This window comes from Bison bison, unplaced genomic scaffold, assembly GCF_000754665.1.
Source record: "Bison bison bison isolate TAMUID 2011002044 unplaced genomic scaffold, Bison_UMD1.0 scf7180017864531, whole genome shotgun sequence".
Lineage (NCBI taxonomy): Eukaryota > Metazoa > Chordata > Mammalia > Artiodactyla > Bovidae > Bison > Bison bison.
In genome coordinates this window covers 10,190,154-10,206,186 of record NW_011495081.1, presented here as the reverse complement: position 1 = coordinate 10,206,186, position 16,033 = coordinate 10,190,154, and the positions used below count along the sequence as shown (strand labels likewise).

Genomic DNA, 16,033 nt, shown 5'->3' with positions numbered 1-16,033 from the left:
GTGAAACCAGCTGCCTGTCTCCGGACAGAGGCACGAGATGCCGGAGTGGGGCTCCTAGGAGACAAGCCTTGAAGGACAGCCAGGTGCTGGATCCCCTCCAGAGACTTGATGCGCAACCCTGAAGACCTACGCATCCAGCTGTTTCCTAATAACTGCTCTGGGCTCCCCACTCCACACACACCCCACAAACAGGGAACTCTTCAGGGCTTAGAACGTAGCTGCCATTCTGTTTTGTTTGGAAATCACTTACACTTCCTAGTGCAGAGCTAGCTTCTTGAAGGCAAGCCCCTTGGAAGAGTCACTGGGACTGTGAAATCTTGTTCTGATAAACAGATTTCCAGGGCCAGAAAAATTGGCCAGATTATATTTCAAAGTGCTTTCCCTGAGAATCCAGAGCCTGGAGGCACGGGGACTTGATAAACGAGACGGTGGAATACAGACTAAATACCACGTAGGTTAGACACAGGTGGTCTTGCAGCCATAGGGCTCCCAGAGCTTTACTGGCAGGACGTCGGATCTCCTGCCCCGGTGTATGAGAACGCCAAGCAACCATTCTTGGGCACATTTCAGCAACTCCATCACGCGTGCAAGGGCTGCAGAGCCTTGTGTTTTAGAAGTGACAATATCAACAAACACAAAAGGAAAAGGACAAGCCGAGGCCGAGAGAGGTTGAATCATGCTGACTCTGTCGTCAAAAATCTTCCGCAAACCACTTACGCAAACCACTTATGGTTGCCAGAGGGGAGGATGCGGGAAAGGGATAGTTAGGGAGTTTGGGATAGATAGGTCCACACTGCTGTATTTAAAATGAAAAACCAGCAAGGACCTTACTGTATAGCAAAGGGAACTCTGGTCATTGTTGTGTGGCAGCCTGGACGGGAGGGGAGTTTGGGCGAGAATGGACACATGTGTATGTATGGCTGAGTCCCTTTGCTGTCCACCTGAAGCTATCACAACATTGTTAAGCAGTTATGTTGTTGTTTAGTTGCAAAGTTGTGTCCGACTCTTTTGCGGCCCCAGGGACTGTACAGCTTGCCAGGCTCCTCTGTCTATGGGATTTCCCATGCAAGAAAACTGGAGTGGGTTGCCATTTCTTTCTCCAGGCTAATCGGCCATACCCCATTACAAAATAAAAAGTTTACCAAAAAAAATCTTCCTCAAACCCATCCAATGTGCCTCACTAGACTGGCACCATCCAATCCAAGCCACCGAGACCCGGGGTCTGCTTTACACCAGTGGCTCTCAACAGGGGGCACTTTTGCCCCCTGGGGACAGACGGCAGTGTCTGGAGACATTGTTGGTTGTGGCTTCTATTGAATAGAGGCCAGGAGTGCACCCCCGTAATACACAGGGCAGCCCCTCACAACAGAGAACCACATGGCCTGAAATGGCAGAAGAGAGCCGATTTGAGAAATGCTGGCTTAAACCAACCTTTCACTTCTCACTCCCCCCACCCCCGGTCTTTCTCCTCACAGCAGATGAAGATGTTAAACACTGCTGATGGCTCTTCTGTACCCTTGTAATAAATCTAAAACTCTTGCCAGGATTTATAAAACCTGGTGCCCGCCCCACCTCCCCACCCCAACCTCTACAACCTCATTCCATCTCCATCACAAATGTCCTCCCTGCAGTGGTCCTCTGCTCATGCTGTCCACTGACCCCGATTCTTCCACACACCTTGCATCTGGTATTACGGGTTGAATCTGTCCCCCCAGAATTCACATGCTGAGGTCTTAACCCCTGTATCTCAGTATGTGACTGTGTTGGGAGGCAGGGACTTTAAAAGCGTGATTAAGTTAAAATGCTGCGAAAGACTAAAGGCAAAAGGAGAAGGGGGCGGCAGAGGATGAGGTGGTTAGATAACATCACTGACTCAGTGGACATGCATTTGAGTAAACTGTGGGAGATAGTGGATGAAGGGGAGCCTGGGGCGCTGCAGTCCATGGGGTCACAGAGTCAGACATGACTTAGCGAGAACAACAACAACAAAGTTAAAATGAGGCCGTTTGCGTGGGCCCTAATCCCATCGGTCTGGTGTCCTTACAAAAAGGGATGAGGACACAGACGCACAGGGAGGGTCATGTGAAAACTCTGGAAGAAGACAGCTGTCTACAAGCCAAGGAGATAGGCCTCAAAAGAAACCAACTCTGCACACTTTGATCTCAGACTTCTGGACTCCAGAGTCATGAGTAAAGAAATGCCTGGTGTTGAAGCCGCTCACCATGTTTCCTTGTCACGGCAGCCCTGGCAAACGGCTACATCTGGCTAATCTCATTCGTCCTCCACTTTACATCACTGACTCTGAGACTCCTTCACCGACACCCCGTCTAAAGCCAGCCCCGCCGTTTCCAGCTCTGAGAGTGTCCCATGTTCTCCTTCATCCCGATGTGTGCTCACCAACGCATCTGTACTATCTTCCCACCAGATTGCACAACCCCAAAGGGCACTGCTTTGTTTTGCTCTGAGTCCTGGGCATCTGACGTTTAGTAGGTTCTCAACAAATATCTGTGGTTATTCTCAGAAGAAAACCAAATGTCTAGTTACTGATTTATCCCCATCCCTCACACTGTACCTTGGAAAGTTCCATCTACCCCCTGCCTCGTCCCCCTAGAAGGTGAGCAGGATCTGTACATACATAAAAATAAGGGACATGGGGGTGTCTGGATGAGTATAAGTAAATTACTACTCTGCCAGCTTTAAAAGAGGTTAGAAATCTTTTGAGCCCGACAGCAGGACTTTCTAGTGGCTGAAATATTTATCCCATCTCAGTGTCTTGGGACACATTTAGAATCCAAAAAAGACAAGCATTAGCACGAAGTTGGCTAGCTGGGGTTTTTCCTTCTCCTTTTTCTTTTTTCATTAAGCTGAAAAATGAAAAAGAGTTGCCCATTTTCACTGCAGCAGCACATCACTTACTTAAAATAACTACACCATCTGCACCAAGAAAACAACAAAAAAAACACACCCAAGTCCTCCCCCACTGGGCGAAAGAAGAAGCTGCTGCTGTTTCTTCCAAAATTTCTGGCACCCACAAATTTTTATTTGATGAGGGGGTGCTGCAAAAACTCAAGACAGCTGCTGCATTCTGTGCCTTCTGGAACAGGCAGTGAGCAGTGCTGACTTTTTCAGCTGAGAAACGAGAATTCGCCTGCACCGGTTGGAGCCCTCCATATGCTCCTCCCTCCCTCTGTTGATCTTCCCCCTCTAAGGTCACCCCTTATCGTGATGTCTTACAGACTTGGCATCTGCAAACTATCAACAGGCCCTACTTTCAGATATCTGTCCAATCACCTTCGGTTTTAGCTTTTGCTTCCTGACCATTGGGTCTGCAGGCTCCGTGAAGAACAAAACAAGACATATACACGTATATGTACAGACACACACAAACTTAGTGTTCCCACCTGCAGATCTCAAGTAGGCTTTCCCCTAAAACCTCCCTGGAGAATGAACACACCTCTTCCCATTCCCTGGTGCCAACACACATCATGTTACAAGGCCACTGAAGACAACCATCTGCTTTCCCTTTGACTTGCTCTTTCAAATGCACATGAACATCTCATGCATGGGCACGTGTAAAGCACCAAGTGAGCAGGTCCACCAGGATTAGTTTCTCAGCAGCCCTGAAAAATCCCTGCAGGTCCTTTCGACCCCAGACCACTCCTCGTGGTGGCACTGGTGTCGGATGGAACCAGACACATCTGCCTCGAGCACTGCCCAGAGCCATTTGGTTCTCATCAAACCAACTGCTTCCCGCTAGAGCTGTCTGGGGAGCATCCTAGCTGTCAGCAGGGTGGGAGGATTCACACGTGGACGTCCGAGCCTGGTGTGAGGATGGGCCTCTGCCTCCACGTGCAGAAGCTGGACCAGGTCTCCAGCTGTGTCAAGACTCTGCACAGCAACCTGCCCGCCCTGAGAGCTCATTCTAAGAACCCCAATCTCTGCATATCTACCTGTTCAAAGAAGATACAGCCCAGGGACATAGGGGAGAAGCTATAAAATGACTCATGGGTTCGGCCCAGGGATGACACCCTTGGCATTCATAGATCTCATTTTTACACAGATTTCATGGGGCTTCCCTTGTGGCTCAGACTGTAAAGAATCTGCCTGCATTGCAGGCCACCTGGGTTCGATCCCTGGGTTGGGAAGATCCCCTGAAGAAGGGAATGGCAACCCATTCCAGTAGTCTTGCCTGGAGAATCCCAAGGACAGAGGAGCCTGGGAGGCTACAGTCCACTGGATCGCAAAGAGTCGGACACGACTGAGCAACTAACACTTTCACTTTCATATTTACACATACACCATATTATATTTACACTGACCCTGAAGGAAGGTGGGGTGTAAGTTTCCCACAGGAATGATTTATGGATGGAGTGAGTCACCTGGACAGTAAGCAAGCTGAGCTGTCTGCCCAGCATCTGCGCTTCACTCTGCATTCCCATTTGCCTCTCTCGTGCAATGCAGAGCAGCAGCCACTACAAAGTGACAAATCCTTGTTTCCTTCTTAAAATGAGTGAGCAAAGAAAGCCAATGGCTAGTATTAATGAGGCAAGCAAAGAGAAAAGCAAAGAGGTCTAAGAAAAGGACAGCTCTTCACCAGGAAATAGCTGTATAAATTATTTTCATACTGTATTTATAGCCTCATTAAGGGCCCGAAGCTGTTACTTACATTTTTTAGTTATGCTTCATTGCGTTTCATGAGGAAAATTATATCCCAGTGGCATTAACATTGTGGGGATTTGCAGAGCTGGCAGGATGCGGCCTTTGTGAGGCCCAAGGTCCATGACTCAGGGGCTGGACAGCAACACTGGGGTATGCTGTTCCTGGGGTGGGGTTGATTCTCAAAGGTGAGTTCTGAGCTCCACCCTCCATCCTGGTCCCCAACCCTCACATGCTCCCTTTAACAGCCCTTGAGAAGTTGATTATTGACTTCTCACTCCGGAAAATCTAACATCTACTGACATTAGCACCTGGCAGAAGTCTAACATCCGCTCTCTTCCTCGGTCTTCACAGTAGTCCTCTGAAATAGGCTCCACACCCATTTTGCAAACCAGAAATCAGACTGAAGACAAAACTCAGTACAGGGATCTGCCAGTGTTTTGGGTCAGACAGTAAATATTTTAGGCTGTGTGGCACAGAAGGCCAAATTAAAGATATTACACCAGTACTTATAGAAGAGGAGAAAAAACAGTTTTGTACACAACTTTTAGCGATGCGATTCAAAATACTGACATAACAATCGAGAGCAATGTTTCTGTAGCGCAAGTCTACTAATGAAGAGAACAGAATTCTTCTGGGGGGGGAAGGGCACATGGCCGAAGTTCAAAGTTGGTATCCCCTATCATTAAAAGCTACTGCAAATGTTTAAGTTTTCTCAACCACTTTAAAAGGGTAAAAACCATTCTGAGTTTGGGCCCCTGGGCCATAGTTTGCATACTCTTAAACAAGAAAGTAGGTCTACCTAAAATTTCAAAATGGAAGAGGCACTCAATCCAAAGGGCCTTCCTCTCTATGTCATCACACCTCCAGCACTCTAAAGCAATTGCTTTGGTTTAGTGGCTGCCCTCACCACCACCACAAAGGCAGGGATCTCTGCTGCCCTACGTCCTCAGCAAGTGCCAGGCACCCGGCAGACATGCAGGAAATGCTTGTTGACTGCATGAGCGATGACTCCTAAGGATACTTCCAGTTCTGACACGCTCAGGTTCTGTGAATTTATCTAAACCCTACCTGAACCTATTTATGTGTGCTCAGTAGTGTCCAACTCTTTGCAACCCCATGTACTGCAGCCTGCCAGGTTTCTCTGTCCATGGAATTTTCCAGGCAAAAATACTGGAGCAGGTTGCATTTCCTACTCCAAGGGATCTTCTTAACCCAAGGATCAAAGCCACGTCTCTTGTGTCTTCTGCATTGGCAGATTCTTAACCACGGCACCACTTGGGAAACCCGAATCTATTTATACTTCTGTGCAAAAAGCAATGGGTAATGAGATTGGTTCTGTAAAACATTCCTGAGCTCCCACGAGGGAAGAAGAGAAACAAAGAACTTTTCTGGATGAACTTCTATGGGCACTTGCTCTTTTTTCACACACGCTGAGTCCTCACCAAGGGTGACCTGCATGGCAGGCCTGGGTGAGAACCTAGCCTCATGTGCCTTTTGTCTTTTCAGCTTCAATTGACAGCAGCAGCAGGAAGTAAAAATCAGGCAGTGAAGATAAACCGAAGGACAAGAGAAGGGACAACTTTATAAGCAATTCATCAGGCTTGAAGATAAGCCAGGCTTCAGAGAGGACCAATCAATTCTACACTTCAGCACCTCTCAGAAACAGCCAAAGGGTCAAGAAGAGGGGAATTTATCTCCAACTCCAAGGTCAGCACAGCCCCATCTGGCCCAGGACAGGTGCAGCCATGCCTACAATCCTTAGAAACCATTGTGCAGCCTATACAGACACACCCAAGGCAAGCATGGAAAGTCGCAAAGCAAACCAAGAAATAAGGCCAGAAAAGCAAAATGAGCTTCATTTAGGCCCCAAAGCATACCCCGATGAGCACATGGTAAGGAAGGATTTCTAAAAGAAGAGTCAAAAGAGCACAAGTCATGAAAAGTGATAAATATGACTGCATTGAAGTGGAAAACATCTGGTTATTAAAAGATGCTATAAACGAAGTTAAAAGATAAGCAACTAACTGGAAATGGTATCTGCCATATATATAACCCACAAAGATCCATATTCAGGATTTTCTTATAAGACTATATATGGAAACATAGACCACCCAACAGAAAACTGGTCAGAGCACAGAAATGAACAGTTATGTTCCCAGATGAGAAAACTCAAATAGCTGCTTCAGACAAACTCAAACTCACTTGTCATCAGAGCATGATAAATGAAACAAAGGAGTTCTCTTTCACACTCACCAGACTTGCAAAGATTTGAAGTCTGATATTCTCACGTGGCACAATGATGGGTTACATACAATGTGAACTCCCAGCTACAGGTGTGGAATAGCACAGGAGAGCCTTTTCGCAATGCCGGTGAGGCTGAAGGTGTACCAGGGCTTTAACCCAGCTGATCCTCTTCCGGTACCTGCTCCAGGCCTGAGGCAAGCATGCACAGGACAGGAGCAACAGAACCTTCACGGTGGCTCTGTTGTAATACAAAACTGCGAGACACAACAAAGTCATCAAAACGAGAATGGAAGTAGAATCCAGTCCATCCAAAGCCGTGGACTAATTGCCCAGGCTGGAATTTAATGAACTGGGGTGGTGCAAATCACCAAGGGTCAATCTGAGAAAGCTGATGCTTAATGAAAAAAGTGAGTAGCGGAATATACCTTGAAGTACATGCTACTTCATCGAAGAACACGGTACTCTAACAGACACATCCAGATGTGAAGGTATTTTTGAAAATGTGCAGGAAAGGAAGATATCAGATTCAGGATAGTGGTTACCCTCTGTCGAATGGGGTCAGAGGGTACTCAATGAACTTCAACTGTAAGATTTCTTTCTTTCAAGCAGTCTGAAGCAAGCACAACAAAATATCAGAGTTTAATGGAGCTGGGTGGAAAGCACATAGGCTTTCTTTGTGTTATTCTTGGTCCTTTTCCCATCCTTTAAAATATGTTTCATTAATAAAATTTATTATAAAGACCAAATATTATGCTAATATTTGAGAAAAGTCTATGAAAGACATATGGAACTGTTTATCACTAGTATTCTAGCATCAAAAACTTCATCAACTATAAAAGGAGGAGAGAGAAAAGGGGGCAAGTGCTCACACAGAGGAAAAAAATTGCAAGGACATTTCATCTGAGAGATTCAGTCTGTTACGAACTCTTTTCATTTTCTGAAAGGCAGCAACAGTTGCAGCGCAGAAGCGGATTGTAGAGGAAAAAAATAAACACTTTTCACAAGACAGATTTACCCACCCAACTCACTAAGGCATGACATTCCAAAAATAAAAATAACAAGGGTCAGCCAGGTCAGATATTTTATAAATACTAACTCCCTGAGATGTCAGGGTGGGAAGAAGCCACAGGAAAGCTTGCTTTCTCAGAATAGTCCATGACATCTGCCTCCTTACTCCACCCCATTCCCCATCATGAGGCTGCAGAAGGCTGAGCAAACGTGGGCTAAGCTGGGGCAGCCAAGGCTTTGATTTGGTATGCCCCATCACCATTGCCAAATGTGTGATTCTCTTACCACTGTTAACTAGCCGTGTGACTTCAGACAGGTAAGTTACCCTCTCTGAGCTGGAATTTTCCACTCATGAAACTGGGGTGACCCTACCTCCCTATCAGGGTGGCTGAGGGATTAGTGTAGTTGCTAAATCATGTCCGACTCTTTGCGACCCCATGGATTGTAGCCCACCAGGATCCTCTGTCCATGGGATTTCCCAGGCAAGAATACTGGAGTCGTTGCCATTTCATTCTCCTGGGGATCTTCCTAACCCACAGATCAAACCTGAGTCTTCTGTATGGCAGCAGATTCTTTACCACTGAGCCAACTGGGAAGGGATATAATACATACATACACACACACATATATAATACATTATATATATATATATAATAGAGAGATAAAGTAAATATAATAGTGTAGGCAGCATACACTGGGAGTTCAATAACAGTTCTAGCCCGTGACTCCTTCCCTCCACCATCGCCCTGCCTCTCCTCCTAGGGCAGGTTCCATAGTGGTAACTCAGACAAGGCTGAGCCCCCTTCCTCCCTCCGCCTCCTTAGAAAGGGCACACAGACCGAGCAGGCGGAGCTGGTTGGCTGGCTGAGACCAGTGGTCACTTAGGTCCAGAACAGTAGACTTTGAAGATAGTCACTAGGTTTTAAGAATTCACAATGCGATGCTGACCGCGTATTCTAACACACGACAGTCTCAGTTTCACTATTCCTAAGAAATAATTAACCCTCCACTGATCATTCCTAAGGCTCTTTAACAGCAGCCAAGCTATATTCATGAGCCAACCCTTCCAAACCACGTGGTTATGAAACAGGTCAAAGGTGAAAGGCACATGGGATTTCACCGTTGGAATCTGGGGGTGAAACTTCATCTCTTGGGGTCTCAGGTACCCTGGCTGTAAAATAAAGTAGTAACAGATGACGTCCAAGTTCCCTTCCAGCTCTTGACCACTCATTCTTGCTTCCATGGACACACCCTCAGTCCCTGAGGCAGGCGAACATTTGCCATCTGCCCATCCTAGATACGTTCTCTAGCATTTAAAACTAATACCCGGGGTTTACACAGAGCTCCTCTGCTGAAGGTCTAAAAACATTCCCGCAAGGCAGGTACTAAAGGCAGTTCCTCCTTTTCAAACACAAACAGGCTAAGACTCAGAGGTCAGCCAGGGATGGAATTGGCCAGAGAACTCAGGTTCCAGTCCCTGGGGGAGATTTAACTCTTGCCACCACATTTTAGGACTCTGACTTCCTGCATCATCCCCCTTGGAGATGGTCTCCCAACTCCCCTGCCCCAGGAGAAAATAATATCTAAAGTCACAAACCAGATCTGCCCTCCCCCATTCCCTGTGGAGTCAAGGGCTCCCTGGTTCCCTGCAATCATCCACAATTTTCCATCACGTCTCAGAAAATGAACGACTGTCTGGCTTATCACTTCCGATTAGGAGAGGAACTCTGCCAGGGAAATCAAAAACGCTAGCCTGTTACCACCAAGCAAGGGGGGAATACATATTAACTGGTGCGTCTTTTTAAATTTTCTTAAGCAGCTTAATCCATTAAACCTGTCCGTCCTGCTTCTACAATCTGCTCACGTGAGTACCTCCCTCCGTGCTCAGCGCGCCGACAGGCCCTCCATCAGGAGAAATTAGCTGACTTCTTGAGCAAATGATGTTTGTACATCCAGCAAGTGCCAGAATTAAGCAGTATTTACGGCTGGAGTCCCGCTTCAGTCTGCATGTCTGAATGAGCGCTGATTTCAGAGGGAGCCACTCATCTTTGCAAGAGATTTGTCAGATTTGGAAAGGACAAAGGGCTGAAACCTTGCAGGTGAACCTGTTCGGATTCTCCACATTGTGAAGGGTAGTTTATGATGGCCCAGAAAACAAACCAAATTAAACTGAAAGAGGGATCCATTTCAGAGCTGGTTTCTTTCGGGTCAGCCCTAAAGCCCACAAACTTTAAATTCTAATTCCACTCTACCTAAGCTCAGGGGGATGGCTTAAGTCCTCTGTGCCTCAGTTTCCTCATCTATAAAATAAAGATGGACCAAACAGGAGCTCGATAAGCTCCCGAGGGTGATCTAAGAGCTGTTTTGTCCCTCATGGTATTGGACTCATATACAGTCCCAGATTTGAAAACATTTCAACTCTTATTGTTTATCATTTGGACCAGAAAACCTCTTACAGAAAAAAAAGAAAAAAAAGATACATATACTAAAAATTCAGTTGAAGCTTCCGGCATTTTCAGACATTTTATGACAGCACGCAGACTGGGGCCATAGATGAGCCAGAGTTCATGTGTTAGAAGTATTATTATCCACTATTAAAGAATGACTATTATATAAAGACTAGATGTAATGTAGGCAGAGACTATGTCATTACACAAGACATATCATTATAATGTAGTTACATGATTAATAATTAGAGGAAAGGTGATCTCAAGTGCAAAAGAATCCACCTTAAACTGAAGAAGATAGAATCCTACTCGGTGAAATGAGAGATTGAGAGACGGGAGCTGCTCATTAAGAAAGGATTTTTGATAACCTGAAGAGGCCCGCCACGTGGCTCCGGTTGAGGTTCGCACAGCGCTCTGATAACAGGTGCAGCTCAGCACCAGGACACTGGAAAGAAGTCAAAGGCTTGGTGAACGCAGAGACCAGCATTGCCTTTCAGCAGGCTCAGCCCCTAGAGTCTGCATGCTCTTCACCCTCTGACACCCAGCTGGTTCCTGCCCCCTTTGCTTTCCTGGATCTATTTTCGCAGTCCCCAGGGGCCTCCCAACTGATGAATCCGAGAGCTATTTATTAATTTATTTTACTGAAAAATAGTTGATTTACAATGCTGTGTTGGATTCTGGTGTACAGCAAAGAGATTCAGTTGTGTGTGAGTATGTATATATATTCTTTTTCATATTCTTCTCCACTATGGTTTGTGGATACTGAATACGGTTCCCTGTGCCGTACAGTAAGACCTTGTTTATCCATTCTGTATATGTCAGTGCGCATCTGCTAGGTCCATACTCCCAATTCAACCCTCCCCACCCCTCTTCCCTTCTGAAAACCACAAATCTGTTCTCTATGCCTGTGAGTCTGTTTTGGTTCATAGATAGGTTCATTTGCAACATAGTTTAGATTCCACGTATAAGTGACGTAGTATAGTATCTGTCTTTTTCTTTCTGATCATTATCTTAGTATGATAATCTCTAGGTACCTCCATGTTGCTGCAAATTGCATTATTTCAGTCTTTTCTATGGATGAGTAATATTCCATTGTACATCTGTTGATGGACACTTAGGTTGCTCCTTGTCTTGGCTATTGAAAATAATGCTGCTATGAACATAAGCGTTCATGCAGCCTTTCAAATTGTAGTTTCATCCAGATATGTCCCCCAGGAGTGGGATTATTGGAGCATATGGCAACTCTATTTTTGGTTTTTGGAGGAACCTCCATACAGTTCTCCATAGTGACTACATCAATTTACATTCCCACCAACAGTGTAGGAGGCTTCCCTTTTTTTCCACACTCTCTCCAGCATTTGTTATCTAAAAGCTACTTTCAGTCTTTATCTGGCACACGACCAGGCTGCACTGGATAACCTGGACGGCTCCCTCCTCCTGAAACTCTGTTCCCTCGGCCTCACCAACATGATGTTCTCCAGTTCCCCCATCTTCCCCACACTCCTGGCTCTCTGATCATTCCTCCTCCATCTCCTTGAAGGCTTCTCTCACTCCACCCACCCCTCTTTCACCTCCAGAGTTGTGTCTCCCATTTCTTGAATGACAGAGTCATCTTCCCTGGATAAGCGCTCTTGTCTGCCATGAGGGTCAACTTCCAGCTCAGCTCTCTTCCCTTCAACTTCATCCTCCACCCACAACTGCATGCTTCCACCCACTACTGCCCAAGACACCCTGTTCCAGGCATCAACTCAGCATGTTTCGAACAGAACTCTGGATTTTTCTTCGAAACCTGCCCCTCCTGTATCACTCAGTATCTCAGTTGGTAGAATGGCCAACCATCCCTCCCCCTTTACTTCCACCCACGTCAATCAACCAATGTAAAACACTTTTCACTTGCATCTTCCCTCATCATTCCTACCACTCACAACCCTAGTTCGAATACTTCTCTCTTGCCTTTATGGCTTTGCATTAATAGCTTCCTCACTGGCTTTCCAAAGTCCAGTCTTGACCTCTAAAAGGCATCCTTCATGTAACTGTAGAGCAAACCTGATCACATCCCTCACTGTCATTCCATGGAGGGTAAGGCCACGGCCCTGGGGTCAGCACAGGAGGGGTGCATGTCCTGGCCTGCCTACCTCTCCTATGGCCCCTAACATGCAGGTCACTTTGCAAGCTCCCCTATCAGAACTTTCAACATAACTGACGCAAATGTCTATCTCTCCCCTTCTCACAATACCCACTGTTTGTGTGCCAGTCTTCCCACAAAACCCCATGAGCAACTTTCACACCAAGGGAAGGAAAATGTCCTAATGTAGCCCAGAGCCAAGGACAGAATGCTGAAATGAGAGAGGGTGGGAGGCACGAAGTGTGTGGGTGTATAGAAATATGGATGGCTGCTTCTGCGGGCTATCATATTCTGAATAGCCTCTCGCTCAACATTTTGTGGATGATTCCTGCAAGTTAAAATTATTCCTCAATCATATGGACAGTCCACATTTGTATGCAGCTTAAGATTTATGGAATGAAGACATGTTTCTTCATGCTCAGATAACAATTTGATCTCAACTCAATTATCTGAAAAATGGGAGCAGGGGAGCAGGATTCCCCAGTAATTTCATTCCTATTACTGTTATTGCGCTCCTTTCTGAGAAGTCCATGGGCTCAGGGATTTTCTACAGAGCCGTCTTCACTTCTAGATTCACTTGAGCTTAAATGGATAATTCTCCATGGCTCAAAGTAAAAATTCCTACACGGCCCATCCTTTGACGGTAACCTCGGCAGGTAAGAATTGGCCTCCAGGACTCTTGGGCGTGAGAACTCTGTCTAGGGCATGTGCTGTCAGCAACAGCTGACACAGTTGTCGGGGACACAGGAATGACAACATCCTGCGATGACCCATTCTCTCAAGAGCCTGCTCACAAGAAACCAAGGTTCCTGGGAGAGAAGAATCAGGCCCAGATGCATCCAGGCACTGATAACATGCACAGAGTCAGGCCCCCTTCTGTTTCTGCTCCGTGCTGGGTTGCAGGCAGCCTCAGGCAAGCCTTCGGGCTTCCACCCGGGGGGAGGTTGATTCCCCTTTCACCGCAGTGAATCTCAAACCATCAGCACCCCACACACTTGGCCTTTGTTTGTTTCTTTCCGTATCCAGGGAGCAGTGACAGCTGCACCGAAGACAGTGGCATTGGGGGCTGGGACTCTCACCCAGAGCAGACAAGGAGGCAAGCCCTCTGCTACTGGAGCAGCGTGGGTGGCCTGGAGAAATGGAGGGGTCTAAGGGGTTCTGTCAAAGGTGTTCCTGCCATCCAAGGTCTCGGGAACACGGGGACTTGGGCCCCCAGCCACCTGCATTCCTGGAAACCCTGGCCTCCTTGGAACAAACAACCCAGTCTGCTTATCAGCATGGGAGGTGGCTACCCTCCACGGGCTCTGGACGTGGAAGGAAAAATCCTGGCTCCATGTGAACCTGCCAAGAGAGTTTAGGGAGCAGCACCCATCTAGGAAATGCCAGCAGAATGAAGAAACACCATGAGCCAGAACTGCCAACAGAGCTCGAGAGACTCTCCCTATCTCTCCTTTTGTCGATCATGGGTCTTTATGCTAAAGACTGGAGCAGCCGGGGTCTTAAACAAGGCAAGGAATTCTGCTTCTCACTGAACATCCACAGTATTCAGCTCCAACAGGAACCAACCCCTGTCTGGCACTGTTCCCTTTCCAGGGCACATCACCATTCACCCCACGCTGCACCAACGATAATGCAGTTACAGACAGCCGGGACTCTCCAGCTAAGAGGAAAATGTGCACCTAATTAGATAAAAACAAAACAGAAAACCAAAACCTTTAATCAGCGCCAAAAAGAAGATGGACTACTTGATCTTTTGTGGAGCTTTATAGCCTGGAAAGCCCATCAAGATGATTTTTTCCTAAATGTTATCTTTCAGAACAATCCTCTGTGTCCCTATTTACAAAGAACTTAAAAATTCATAAGGAAATCTCAAACAAACCAAAGGGAAAACAGATACAGGAAATAAACAAGCATGTCACAAAAAATGCAGGTGGCTAATAGAAAAAAAGATGCACAACCTCAATGGCAATTAAACAAATGCAAATGGAAATGCAATTTTCAAAAACAATCTGATCAGCAAAAGTTAATAAGATGGATAATACTGAGCTGACGTGGCTGTGCGTGGCTCTAAGGACACTGGCACACCGATACTACTGGGGAGAAAATCAGTTGGTACCAGCTCTCTGGGGCTATTTGGCAGTGCCCAGCAGTATTTAATAGGTGCTTATCTTTGGATTCACTGGTTTCATTTCTAGGAATCTATCCTTAGGAATGCATGTGTGCTAAGTCACTTAAGTCATGCCCAACTCTTTGTGACCCCATGGACTGTAGACCACACACTCCTCTGTCCATGGAATTCCTCAGGCAAGAATACTGGAGTGGGTAGCCATAACCTTCTCAAGGGGATCTTCCTGACCCAAGGATAGAACCTACGTCTCTTGCACTGCAGGCGGATTCTTTACCACTGAGCCATTGGGGAAGCCCATCCTTAGGAATATATTAATATAAATGCATAGAGAAACACGCAGAAGGCTGGTTTTCCTTTACATGGTTATTTGCAAAAGCTCAAAACTTTGAAGAACTTAAACATCTACCAAGCAGGAGATGGGTAAATATGATATGGCATACCCACCAAGAACACTACAGGCTTTAAAAAAAAAAACCCAGCAGCCGGAATGTACTGACATGGAAGAATATCTACAATATAGGCAGAGGAGAGAAAGCAAGGTGCAGAACAGTATATATAGCATAATCCATTTTTGTTTATCTCTAGAGATGTATGTGGTAATATATAAGCCCCATTTACATCTGCAGGTCTTAGAACATACACTCTGAGGGAAAACAGTGAGATGTCCTTTCAAAATATGGGTTATATTTTCTATTAGCATCTTTTTCTTAAAAAAAAACAAATTTATTAAAATATCACCATAAGTAAATATGCCTGGAGAACTTAATGATATAAGAGAAACCACGATGATACAGGGAAGGAATTGCACAGCACTGCTCATTATCAAAATACACCCCTCCACACACGCAACCACAGAAAGGATGAGAGAGATTGGCTCCTTCAACTTTCAGAAGCAAAAGCCAAAAGGACAAGGTCATCCTTCTATTCAAGAATTTACAAAATATTAAAAAAGGCAAAGCATGCCTTAAAACCTACGAGGAACAACTTTGGGTAAGAGGACTTTATGTAGTTACGAAACTGGTAGCCCCAACCTTTGGCCCAAAGTAATAGTAAAAAATAAAATCAAATGTTAAAACTAAGGAGAGAATCATCTGGAAAAACCTGCGGATGGCTGCTTCTTAATAAGTTATTCTGGAAAATTACCTAAGGGCTGTATTCCCCTTTATTCCCTAATAGAACAAAAACATACTCGACAAAGAGCTGCGCCACCCCTCCCCGGCCCCCCTCCCACCCAGCCCTTCTACCCACAGGAGGCCCCCACCCGGTGGCCTGTGAGGGAGCGCCAGGAGCCCTGACTCTGATTAAGGGATATAAATCTAATTTGTCCTCTGCGAGGAATGTAGCAAGTCTCTCCAAGGCTTGCTGGGCTCAGTGTGAGCCCACAATTATAGCTGCTCTGGACTCCGGCTTCCACACTCCTGC

The 16,033-nt window shown here is 46.1% G+C and overlaps 1 protein-coding gene across 3 annotated transcripts in view; it reads right to left on the bottom strand.

Annotated features, from left to right (window-relative positions):
• The window catches only part of LDLRAD3 (low density lipoprotein receptor class A domain containing 3), a 211,228-nt gene that overhangs the window by 193,370 nt on the left and 1,825 nt on the right, over positions 1-16,033 (bottom strand). Inside the window, exon 1 of one of the 3 annotated variants that reach the window (XM_010831862.1) lies at positions 8,751-10,258. The exons of the other annotated variants lie outside the window; for them this stretch is intronic. The gene's annotated coding sequence lies outside the window, so the exon portion shown is untranslated. Of the gene's footprint in view, positions 1-8,750; positions 10,259-16,033 lie in introns of those variants that run through there. 3 annotated transcript variants of the gene reach the window in all.